We start from the raw sequence: 12,712 nt of genomic DNA, 5'->3' as shown, positions 1-12,712 counted from the left end.
ATCTTCATGTTCTTTTAGCAGCTACAGCAGTTTGAGCACCTGAAGGCCTTTAGGCAAGATGATGACTGCCCATTAGCCCACTCCAGCAAATCAATAAAAGCTTACCTCTCTCTTTGTTGGGAGAGCAGCCTGATCTCCTCTTTGGTCAGTGCTTACATCCTTCAGCTCACAAGCCAAAGCCCCAATTAAAGCCTTGCCTGCTTCCTGCCCAATTGGCTCAGCTTCAGTTGTATTGTCTAGGTGCCAAAGCCCCAATCACTGGTAATAGATCCTTCTGTTCCTTTCCAGACCCTCTGGTTATGCTTAGGAAACATTTGACAAAAATAATAAGAATCTAAATATAGATCAGTGGCCGATATTTACTGAGACTTATATTGTTGTGAACATGCTATGGGTGTACAGCATTTAAACCTCAGCTAGGATAGGTTCCTCATGCTACAGGCTCCCAAGGCAACTCTTTCCCCTCATCTGGAGTGCTGATAAAAACATACCTCAGAATTTTCCACTCAGGAATGAAAGAGCTGACAGTGGTGGGTGGGGGGAGGCGGGGACTGGTACTCTAAATGCAGACCCTCCTTTGTTAAAAGTTGTTCCTAGGAGTTCTAACCCCTCAGCTTTTGGCCTATCCTAAACTTGAACTCAGTGCACACTTACCCAGGTGTTTGGGGTATAATGATATGAGTGGAAGTGACCCTCTGATGCCTCAGGAAACATCCAGAGTGGGTGAAGAGACTGTAAGCCAGGCCAATAGTGTCATCTTGCCAGCCTCTCACCCAGTAGGCTCTTCCTCCTCCCTGTCTTCCCCCTAATATAGTGGAATCATCACAGCATTGTGAAGTGGGTAACCTGCCTGCCAGCTCTATTAATCAGGACTCAGACTCATAACATAAGCCAACCCCAACTTCAGTGAACTGCAGCAAGTGTTTGCTGGTTCCTGTAGCTACAAACCAACATCTATCCACCTGTTAGGAGGAGGTGTGGTGGGACGTAAGCATGCTCTTGCACTGACACCCTATTTCTTAGACCTTCTGTGTTAGCTCTAATTCTAGGCAAGCTTTTCCCATAAGGTAGCAAAGGCTACTCCTAGCATCACCAGTCTTATAATCTCCTTATAATGCTATCTCAGATGGTGAGAGTGCCCTTCTGTTTAGTTTCACCTAAGTCCTATGGAAGGATTTCAATGGCTAAACTCAGATCACATGTCCATTTTGGAACTAATTACCATGAACAGGCCTGATCTTGTGCCCACCCCTGGAGCTGGGGAGGTAGAGCCAGGTCCACTGGAACCACACTGACTATGAGCAGGGTTGTCCCCATAAAGAAAGGACAGACAGCCAAAATCGTACATCTGCTCTGCTTCTATTCATGGCCAAACAGTACTCTCGTTGAGGGTAAGCACAATGTCTGACTTTGCTTGGTATTTCCAGTTCCTCATCCAGTCCATGGCGTGGAAACTGCTCACTTAGCATCTGCCAAATGAGTCAGGGACAGAGGCCCAGCAGCGTCTGAGGAAGAAACATCCACAGGGTAGCCTAAAGGCTTCAGGAACTTGAAATAGGGCATCCTGAGGTAAGGATTCTTTTTGAGTTTATCTCACCTGGCACAGGTGTTCTTCAAATTCAGGCCCATTCTGCCTCCAGCCTTAGCTCCTGCCAATCCTCCCTCAGGCCCATGTTCCTTCTTCTCTCTGGAGCTCTTTCCCTGTTCTCCTTGCATGGATAATTCCTCTGTATCCTGGGTCTCACTTTAAATGTCTCTTCCTTAGAGACATCTCCAAATTCCCAATTAGGATAAGTTTCTGCAGCTATAGGCTCCAGGGCAACTCCTCCCTTTCCCTCATCAAACACATTATCTTATCGTAATTGCATGTTTCATTACCTACCATCTCTGCTACATGGCAAATTCATTGGGGTGAGGCAAATTGATGTTTTCTGATACCAACCAATTCTTAGATAGCACTTGGTTGTCCTACAATTCAACTCAGTTCTGACACTAACTGCCCAAAGTTAATACAGACCCCATAATTCGAGGTGTCAGTCCTATAGGACCACCTCCACTTCAGATGCCAGTCACCTGTCCAGGTCACCCATACTTCTGGTCAGTTATCAATAAAGACTTCCCATGACCCCTGCCTTCTAGAATGGCTCACGGAACTCAGAAAAACACTGGACTTACATTGTCTGCTTTATTTTAAAAGGTCTAAATTACTAGCCAGATGAAGACACACATAAGCACGTTCTAGAAAGGTCCCAAGTGCAGGAGTTTCTGTCCCCATGGAGTTGGAGTGAGCCCCTCTCTCTTTTTTTTTTTTTTTCTTAATCTTTTCTTTGTGGCTCAAGATGGCCACAAACTCAAGATCTTCCTGCCTCAGTCTCCAGAGTGCTGGGATTACAGGGGTACATTGCCATTTGCGTGAGCAATCCTCTTTATGCATGGGTGCACTCACCAATCTGTAAGCTCTGCAAACTTCCTTTTGAAGAGATTTTATAGAGCCTTGTCTTCATCTCCCACCATTTCTCCTCCCCAGCGGTATGTGGGTGGGGCTGAGAGTTCCAACCCTCTTACTAATCATTTGATCTTTCACACCAGGGGACCTCATCCTAACACTATCTAGGAAACTTAACCCAAGTCACTTCATCAGTATAAACTTGAATGGGACCCAAGGGGGCTCATTATGAGAGTAACAAAAGACATTCCTGTCAGGAAATTGCAAAGGTTTGAAGAACTCAGTTCCAGGCGCACACTGACTATGTTGACGGTTGTGTTCAGTGCCTAGCACAGTGCCTGGGACAGGGCATGCAGTCTACATATACCAAATGAGCACATCATTTCCTTTAGGTGTGGGAGGTGCTCCCTGCCCGCTGACCTCTAGCCCTGGAACACCCTTGGGCAACTGCAAATACCTCATACCCTCTGTCAGTTTCCAGGAGCACCTTGGGCTTGTTTGTAAGAGTGTCTCCCTCAACCACAAGAAAAGCAGCTTTTGGTTAGCTGCCTGAATGGCAGTCCTAATAGCACCCCAGGGGAAACAGCTGTCTGTAGGACAGAGGGGACAAAGGCAGTCTTGTTTCCAGGCCAGTCCATCGGCTCTCTCCCCTCCTCCTGGGATAGGCAGTCTCAGAAGTGGTTTCAAGGCAGCTGCAGGAACACCAGGAGAAGCAGCTCCTGGTAACTGAGTCACTGGAACAAGACCTAGCCCACCTGTAAAGCAGCACTAAACGAGGCATTGCAAGTCCAAAATGGAGGCATTCTCCCCCACACATACTCTGTTCCCTGAAAGACAGATTCTTAGAGATATTGGGATAGAATGCAGTTGATAAAATTCCAAATAGAGAGTCCTTTTCCAGACGTTAGGGGATGCAGGGGTGTGGACATGGGTGACAAATACTCATATTAGTGATTCTGTTCAGTCATTTTTCCTGTCTGTTGTCTAACTTTAAAAAAGATATTATTTCTGTTGTTACCAAAAAAAAAAAAAGCATGTTTACTATGATAAATGAGAGCCCAGGATTTTATTTCATTGACAGCAATGCTCAAAGGATTATAAAAATAGACATAGCAGTATTCAAAGTCTATGAAATTTGAATATATTTTCATTAAATCATATAAATTAAAGCAAATGCAAAGTATTAAAAACTTTCATATTTTCAAATACGTATTTTTCTTCCAAGATTTCATCTTAAAAATTAAGATGTACATTATAGTACATGCATGTGGAATGTTCCAATAAAAATTATCTAAATGAAATTGTTTAAGAAAAATAACTATTCTCGCATTCAATGTCCATCTAGTTGCAATATAAAAAATTTATGACTATTATATTAAGACCTATGGAAAAAAATTACATAATATGAGCTGTTTAAATTGCGAAGTTTCTCCGGTTGTCTCCTGTGTCTGTATAAATATAGTACCAGTCTCTGAGTCTCCAGACTTAATCGGGAATTGAAACTGGGGGAAAAGCAAGATTTCCTGGGTCCACTAGGAACTGATACTTTGTTATTTAAAAACTCTACACTTCTTCAGTTTAAGAGGAAGGATTTGACCAATCTAAAGACTTATGCTACTCAAATCCTCCTTCCACTCCAAAAACTAGATTGACTCAAGAGTGAGCAACAGCAAAAGTCGCAGACCTTCCTGGTGTCCATCTCTAGTCCCTTTTGTCTCTAGGACACAGGCAGATGGGAGGCCCCAGGGATGAGTGAGGAGTGCTGGTCATAGTAGCAGCTATCTAGGGATATGAAGCATACTTTTCTAGTGCCTATTGCCAGATCCCATAGGACAAAATGATCGTGTTCTTTAATGTATTGATTTTTGTGTGTTTTGTGGAATTGGGGCCCCTGGAAGCAAGAACCAGCAAACCTGTTCTGTAAGCACCAGCTAGTGTGGATCTCTGGCTTTGCAGGTCACATGGTCTCAGCTGCAGCTACTCAACTGTGCCACTGTAGTACAAAAGCAGCCAAAGATAATTCCCAAGTGAAAGAGTGTGGCTGTGTTGCAACAAATCTTTATTTAGCAAAGGCAGGTCAGATTTGGTTCAGTTGGCTGTCACTTTTTAATACTAATACAAGCCCAGGGCAGAGCCTCTCCTGCCCTCATTTAAGGGCACAGTTGCTGTTCCTGTCTACAATCCCGTGATATTAAGCCTTTCTAGACAAGGAGTCCAAAAGAGTTTGAAGCTTTTGAGTTCATCAGCTAAACCTCACCTAGTGTTGCATGGCTGTGATGAGAATGCTGGCCCTTACAGTTTTGTCACCTTGGACAAGTCTTTTAACCTCCAAGCCTTCTGTTTCTTCATCTATAATATACTGGCCAGTTCGTTTTGTCTACACTCTTCAAGGATTGTTTGAGAAAACCAAAACTACCATGACGATGATGACACTTTTCACTTATAAAATGCTTTGTAGTTTCTCATTTAACCCTTAGAAGAATTTTAGAAGGTACGCAATATCAACCCACATTTTTGTAAGTGTGTGAACAGCAATGACAGAGGGTTTCAGTAGCTTGCTTAAAGACTCCCAACTGGTAGCTGGAAGAACTGAGTCTCAAAACCAGGTTTCTTCAATTCCAGTGGAGGGTCACTTTTACTTCAACCATGGGGAACTTCTGTGTTAAATATGAAGTTCTATGTAAAATCAGTGCTCTGTTGAACATTGGTTCTTTTGATCTTGAATTTTTTTTCATGTGGTACTGGGGTTTGAAAGCAGGGCTTCATGCTTGTTAGGTAGGCACTCTACCATTTGGGTCATGCCTCTAGCCCTTTTTGCTCTGGTTACTTTATTTTGGAGATAATGACTTGCTTTTTGCCCAGGCTAGTCTGGACCACAGTCCTATTTTAAGCTTCCCACTATCACTGGGATGATAGCCACACTCCACCACACCCCTGTTTTGTCTGTTAAGGTGAGGTCTTGAGAACTTTTTTGCGTGAGCTGGCCTCAAACCATGATCCTTCCAATTGCAGCCTCCCAAGCAGCTAGGATTACAGGTGTGAACCACTAGCATGAAGTTTTGTTTTGAACTCTTGACCCCTGTATTATAATTTTCCTGATTTAATCATAGCATAGCGAGGCACTGGTGGCTTTTGCCTGTAATTCTAGCTGCTCAGGAGACAGAGATCACTCATTAGAAATTTGGCTCTTTTTGACTTGTCCAGTATGGTAAGGTCTATGCTTCCTTGTGTTTTCCATTTAATGGTTCTGTTATGATGCTTGCCCCTTTCACATAGATTTGGCAATTTTAATCTCATAAAGCTATGCTGCCTAATATGGTAGCCACAGACCACACATGGATGGCTAAATTGAAGTTAATTAAAATCGAAAAGTCGCTTCTTTTAGCCAAATTTGAAGTGTTTGATAGCTACATGCAGCAAGGGACTGTATTGTACTGGGTAGTACATACATGGAAATTTCTATTGTTGCAGAATGTTCCATTGGTCAGCACTATATAACAGATTTAGAAACCAATTTTGACAAACTCCATAATCCAATACAAACTCCTTGGAGGATTAATTCTTTTTTTTTTTACATTCTATTTAATTTAATTTATTTTTTTGTTTATTTCCTTGATTCATATGTTCATACAATGATTGGGTCATTACTCCCCCCTTCCCCCCACCCCCTCCCTTTTCCCCCACCCCTTCCCTCTCACCCCCACCCCCTCGCTTCCAAGCAGATACTGTTTTGCCCATATCTCTAATTTTGTTGAAGAGAGAGTATAAACATTAATAAGGAGGACCAGGGGATTTTGCTAGTTGAGGTAAGGATAGCTATACAGGGAGATGAGGATTAATCTTTTAATTAAGACCACCCCTACTAAGACCAAGACTGCCAGTAATAACAGGAAGCATTTGCTGACTTAGGTGTCATGCACCATGCACCGAGCTAAGTCTTTATTGTGTATTATCTCACTGAAACTTTATAAGAAGCTGGGGATGTAGCCCAGAGGTAGAGTGCTTTCCTAATATGTGCAAGGACCTGGGTTTGATCCCACCCCCACAGAAAAAAAACAGCAACAATAATACAATCATATTATTACCAAGACTTATTTAGTACTGGAGACCAAAGGTCACATAGTGAACTCAAATATGAGATTTGAACTCAAGTCTTTCTGGCTCCAGATCTGAAGATCTTACACATTCAGATATACCAACTCCTTATCCCTCTCCTCCTTTACACCCATTCTGATATGGGCCTGGCCAGGCAACCTGGAGACCAGGCCAGGGCTGAATGCCATACTGTAGGAGGGACTCTTCCAAGAGGAAGGGCAGTGATGCACAGGAGTAGGTGGAATAAATTATCTTGGTGGAAGTAATTCAGTCTAGTCTAATTTTGTGTCAAAATGAAAGCTGTGTTCTTCATGACAAAGTGCTGGGACTTTTCCCAAGCTGGATACTTTTCCACTGGAAATACCCAAATCCCAAATAACAGTAATCACTAGTGGCTCTATTCAGGTTGGTGAGTAAAATTTGACATTCTCCCAAAGAACTGAATGTGTGGGCTTATTATTATTATTATTCTCTTTTAATATTTTTTTTCTAAAAGCACTCATTTCATTCCACATTCCCATCTGCCAGCTATCATGACAGTGTTTCCAAAATGTTCTCTGGGCCAATTTTGGGGAAAGACTGGCTGTTGCCACTTGTTCAAAGCAAATTGTCCATATGTCTGCCTGAATATTGGGCTTTTGAAGTTTAAAGTTAGTTTTGTTTTTAATGTAAACAAATATGCAGGTAAGATACTAGAAATGTGTGTCTCAGAGAAGCTTTTCTTTAGCTCACTTTGAAAACTCCACGTTTCCCAACAATCATGGATCTGTTGCTACTGTCCTTGGCTTTCTTGTCCTTTCTTCCCTTTTCCTTTTCCTTTCTTTCTTTCACATGGTTCCATGAGCTATGGTTCCTGGAAACTTGGCTTTTCAATTGTCAGGACTTTCTATATCTTTTACTACTTTTTTTTAATAGGTATAGATTTACCATAATAAGTACATCTAACTTGGAACAAGAACGTTTGTCCCTAGAATGAATTTTCACAGAAAGCATGTTAAGACCAGAATTCAGGGGAACTTTCCTTCAAATAAGAAAGAAAAAAAAAAAATCATAGGATCTTTAGAATCTGATTCTGTCTCCTCAAACCTTCTCTGAAAGCAAAGGGACTGAGGTGGCTCCCAGTGGCGTGCCATGATCGTATAGTGGTTAGTACTCTGTTGTGAAAGCAAAGGGACTGGATGATAGAATGGAGAAACGCACGACTTACCTCCCTCCCAGACCAGGTTCCCTTGAACTTGAATATGGTGTTTTAAATCCAGGCATTAGACCATTCATTAAACATTTGTCTGGCATATCAGATGTGTTGGGTAATTAGCGATAATGAGTAAGAATACAGAGCAGACCAATTAAAAAGTCTCCACTGATTAGTCATATTTGCAAGTTACCAATTATCAAACCAGCCAAATCCTGCCCATAGTCAATGACAAAAAAAAAAAAAAAATCTATTGGCAAGGCAAGCCTTTAACATCATGATGTCAGAATCGGTTGGATTGCATGAGTCAAAATGGAAATTCATCAAGTCAACAGAGTGAATAATACAACAACAAAACTCAGAAGAGTCAGGACCAAAAGGGCTGGACAGAAGAAAATCACATGGCCAAAGCTGAATTTCAAAGTTTTCATGACTTGGGCAATTATTACTTGATTTAAGATTGCTGAGTGCGAGTCTGCAAAAATCTGAAACTAGATCCATGTTTATCACCCTATACCAGTATTAACTCAAAATGGATCAAAGATCTTAATATCAGACCCCAAACTCTAAAGTTGGTACAGGAAAGAGTAGGAAATACTCTGGAATTAATAGGTATAGGCAAGAACTTTCTCAATGGAACCCCAGCAGCTCAGCAACTAAGAGATAGCATAGATAAATGGGACTTCATAAAGCTAAAAAGCTTCTGTTCAACAAAAGAAATGGTCTCTAAACTGAAGAGACCACCCACAGAGTGGGAGGAAATATTTGCCAGCTACACATCAGACAAAGGACTGATAACCAGAATATATAGGGAACTCAAAAAACTAAATTCTCCTCAAATTAATGAACCGATAAAGAATGGGCAAGTGAACTAAACAGAACTTTCTCAGAAGAAGAAATTCAAATGGCCAAAATACACATGAAAAAATACTCACAAGGAAGGTATGAGGATAGGTAAGAGACCTAAAAAACTAGATAGCATTTGTTGCCCTCGACGCAGAGAAACTAAAGCAGATACTTTAAAGCAACTGAGGCCAATAGGAGAAGGGGACCAGGAACTAGAGAAAAAGTTAGATCAAAAAGAATTAACCTAGAAGGTAACATACACGCACAGGAAATTAATGTGAGTCAACTCCCTGTATAGCTATCCTTTTCTCAACCAGCAAAAACCCTTGTTCCTTCCTATTATTGCTTATACTCTCTCTTCAACAAAATTAGAGATAAGGGCAAAATAGTTTCTGCCTGGTAGCAAGGGGTAAGGGGGGGTAAGGGAGGGAGTGGGGGGGGGAAAGGCGGGGGAGAAATGACCCAAACAATGTATGCACATATGAATAAAATAAAAATTTAAAAAGAAAAAAAAAAGATTGCTGAGTGCGCTGCGAGCTTGGAGGGGCTTGCACTATGTTCATTTTGATTCCCTTTTCATTTCCAGCATCCAAGCACCCAGCTTGTAGTAGGCATTCAATAAGTATTCTGTAAATAAGTAAAGCAGTAAATAAATGAATAAAGTGAAATTTGCCTCTTTGGTCATCTTTTCTATCTTTTGTCACAAGTACTGTCTGTCTTGGTGAACTATCTTCAAGGTGTCCTGACACACCTGCAGACTCTGTTGTTCAGGCATTCCTACTTGGTTTGTCTTTCTGTTCTCCATCACTCCTCAACTATCTCAGAACACTTGTATGCAGAATCAGTTTATTTCATAAACTTATTTGTACTGGCTCAATCAATGCAAGAAAATGTACCCATGCCTTATGTATGATATGTTTTGGTTCTACTATTTTAACACCATGGTTAAGAGTGAGACTGTTGGAGTCAAACTTGGATTGGAATCTGCTATTTAATAGCTGTAAGAGCTTCAGCAAGTTACTTACACTCTATTAGTTTCTTCATCTGTAAATAAAGGATCTGAATTGTACAATACCTACCTCAGTGTGTGATTGTAAGCTTTAAGTAAAACCACTTACACAAAGTGCTTAGCACCACACCTATCCTACTGAGAGCTCACAATAAACCAGCAGTTGTCAGAGTGGGTTCCTTTATTCCAGCATGGGCATCACTACCCAGGTGTTAGAGATGGAAATCTCTGCTTGTCCCCCCACCCCCCTCCTACCAGAGCAGAAACTCGGGGGGCAGGGCCAGAGCCATCTATGTTTTAACAAAATTTCCAGGTGATTCTGATGCAAGCTAAAATTTGAGAACCAATGCAGTAATTTTTTGCAGTAAATATTAGCTATAATAACAGCAATGAATCATAATAGCCAGCATTTCTATAAAAGGATGTGTTGACATCATTATTACATTGGCGGAGACCATCTATAATACTTCTTTAGTTCAGTTGTTTCCCAAACAAGTTCTTCTTCAGGGAGAGACATAGGGAAAGCCACTAAAGATGTTGAGGGGCAGATGATAGAGAAAGATGTAGGCTATCCCTCAGGGAACTCAATTTTATCAGTTTCATATACTTCTGTTCCTTTCCATGTAAAGACTGCTTGGCAAAAAGAGGTCTGTTCTGAGACAAACTCTGAAATTCACTGCCTTCCCCAAAGAGCTAATGGGAATTTGTCTGGACTACAGGGGAGGAATGGGAAACTAGATTTCCCCAGCTTGGCTTGTCACCACGCAGGATGACTAACACTGATCCTGAACTGAGACCCAGACTCCACAAACATTCTTTGTGAACTGTGCTGGACATAGTACCTTAGCAAGGTACTATTTTCCTTCTTTCTCACATGAGAAAATGAAAGTGCAAAGTAGTTGAGTGATTTGCCCAGGTCACAGGGTTATGGGGCTGGGACTAGGAATCAGATCACCTGATACTGACCTTTGTTCTCATTCTCCCTGGAATGACTAGGTAGCAAACATCACCATGCAGGGAAATCCCCCTAAGACCCTGCACCAATCCTACAGGGATGTCCTGTTGAACTAATAGACCAGCAAGCAGGAGGCAGCTGGCTCTGGATCCCCTGCTTGCTCAGCACCAAAATGTCTCATGGTTGCAAAGAATTAGAAAGTCCCAAATTCTGGAGTTCAAAGAAACTTTTCCCCATTGATGACTCAGTTGGGTTGAGATTACTGCAACATGCTGAATGTATAAGTGTAATGATGTATGAGTCCAAGAATCTGAGTGACAACCTTGTAACCACGCCCACCCTGTAACCACATTTATTGTGTGGTCTCAGGCCTTGGTCAAAGGTCTAATTAATGGTCATACTTGTTACTTTTCATCCAATGTGGACTTTGAAACTTATTTAGGTAATATTCAAAGATCTTTGAGCCCCTGGGAAAGTTGTACCAGACAAATATTTTTGTCATTAAGTGCAGTATTACTGATTCATTTATTAACTCATTTGACAAATGTTTATTAAGTGCTTACCACCTGCCAGGCCTTGTGGCAGGTACTGAGGATACAATGGTGAGTAGGAAAGACTCAATTCCAGCTTTTTCTGAGCCTGAACTCTGGTGGGGTAGGGAATGGGCAGGAATGGTCTGTCACTGCTGATTCCACAGCATGTTATTATTTACTGCGTGTTATGCATAGTGCTTTGGGCTGCATGTGAATTACATCACTTAATCCTCGAAATTGTCCCTTAAGGTAGGAATAATAATCCCTGTATTACAGAAGAGGAAATGGGCTCAGATAGCTAAGCAACTCGCCAAGGCAAAGGCCAATGTTACTAAAAGGCAGGAGTTACCTGACTTCAAAGCTGTTCTCTTAGCCTTTATGTTTTATATAGATCTAGATATATAGAGATGTCGATGTAGATATATAGATTAGATATAGATATGTTTAAGGAATGTTTTTTATTCAGTGCCTGGAAGGATAGCTGACCTCTAGGGAGTTTGGGTAAATATTTATTAAATTAATATGCTCATCTGGAGTCAAGCTAGAGACAAAGGTACCAGATGAGGAGATGAATGTGGGTGGGGAAAGTCAGGGATTCTTCTGAGAAGTGAGACAGTGAGCAGAGAGCTCTACTCTGTGGCAGCCTGGGGAAAAAGCTTGGAAATAGAGGGATGCCTAACAGACTGTTCAGAAGCCATAGTGTAGGAATACCCAGTCAGAAGTTTTCAGGAGCAGTGTGTGTGTGTGTATGTGTATTTGTGTGTGTTGGGGGGTGAGATGGGGAGAGAGGTCTGACATTTACCATCTCTCCCAGCTGTCACTGCAGAAGACATTCTGTCTGTTGGAGACTGCTCTGTGTCCACCCAAGTGACTTAGAAAAAGGTGTGGTGATGCTGGTTCTCTTCTGCTCCCACATCCACCTTTCCTAGGGTGGCAGCTGAGAATAAATGGTCAATTTGCATGACTTGGCATTGGGAGATGATTTACCAGTCTGGGGTAAAGGACTGGTTTGAAAGGTGGCAACCATTATCATCAACTCCTTCATAAGCAGGGAACCATATACTTCTTTCATCATCTTTTCACTACTGGTCTGTAAGTAACAATATGTTTGGGAAAACTATGCTAACTTTTTTTTGGTGGTGCTGTGGTTTGAACCCAGGGCCTCCCATATATTAATCAAGTGCTCTAACACTGAGCTACACTCAGCCCCAAAAATACTCATTTGAAAGTCTTTTTTTTTTAATTAATTGCTAAACCAGTTTATGAAACATACCTGGCTAAAAGAGTTTTTTAGTAGATGGAGTCAGATAAGGAAAGCAATATTATGGTTATGTTTTTGTTCAAGCTATAGCAGCAGGGTACAACCACCGAGGGTCCAGCAGGCACAGAAGGAAGAATGCAAGCAATGGAGACCTACTGACTTGATTTAAACACCAGGAGTCACTTCCTATGGCCAGCTGACTCTAACAGGCTCCCACAATTCCTCCCTGCTGATGTTCACCCTCTGTGGAGTTCCCTCCCCTGAAGTTTGAGCAAGCCCACAACTGGCTTCTAACCAATAGAATACAGCAAAAGTGATGGGCCATAACTTGAGGTTACAAGAGGCTGAAGCCTTAATCTCATTTGGAAATGCCTT

Source organism: Castor canadensis, chromosome 2 (assembly GCF_047511655.1).
Source record: "Castor canadensis chromosome 2, mCasCan1.hap1v2, whole genome shotgun sequence".
In the NCBI taxonomy this organism is placed as follows: Eukaryota; Metazoa; Chordata; class Mammalia; order Rodentia; family Castoridae; genus Castor; species Castor canadensis.
The sequence above is the reverse complement of the archived record's forward strand: the minus strand, read 5'-3'. Positions refer to the sequence as shown.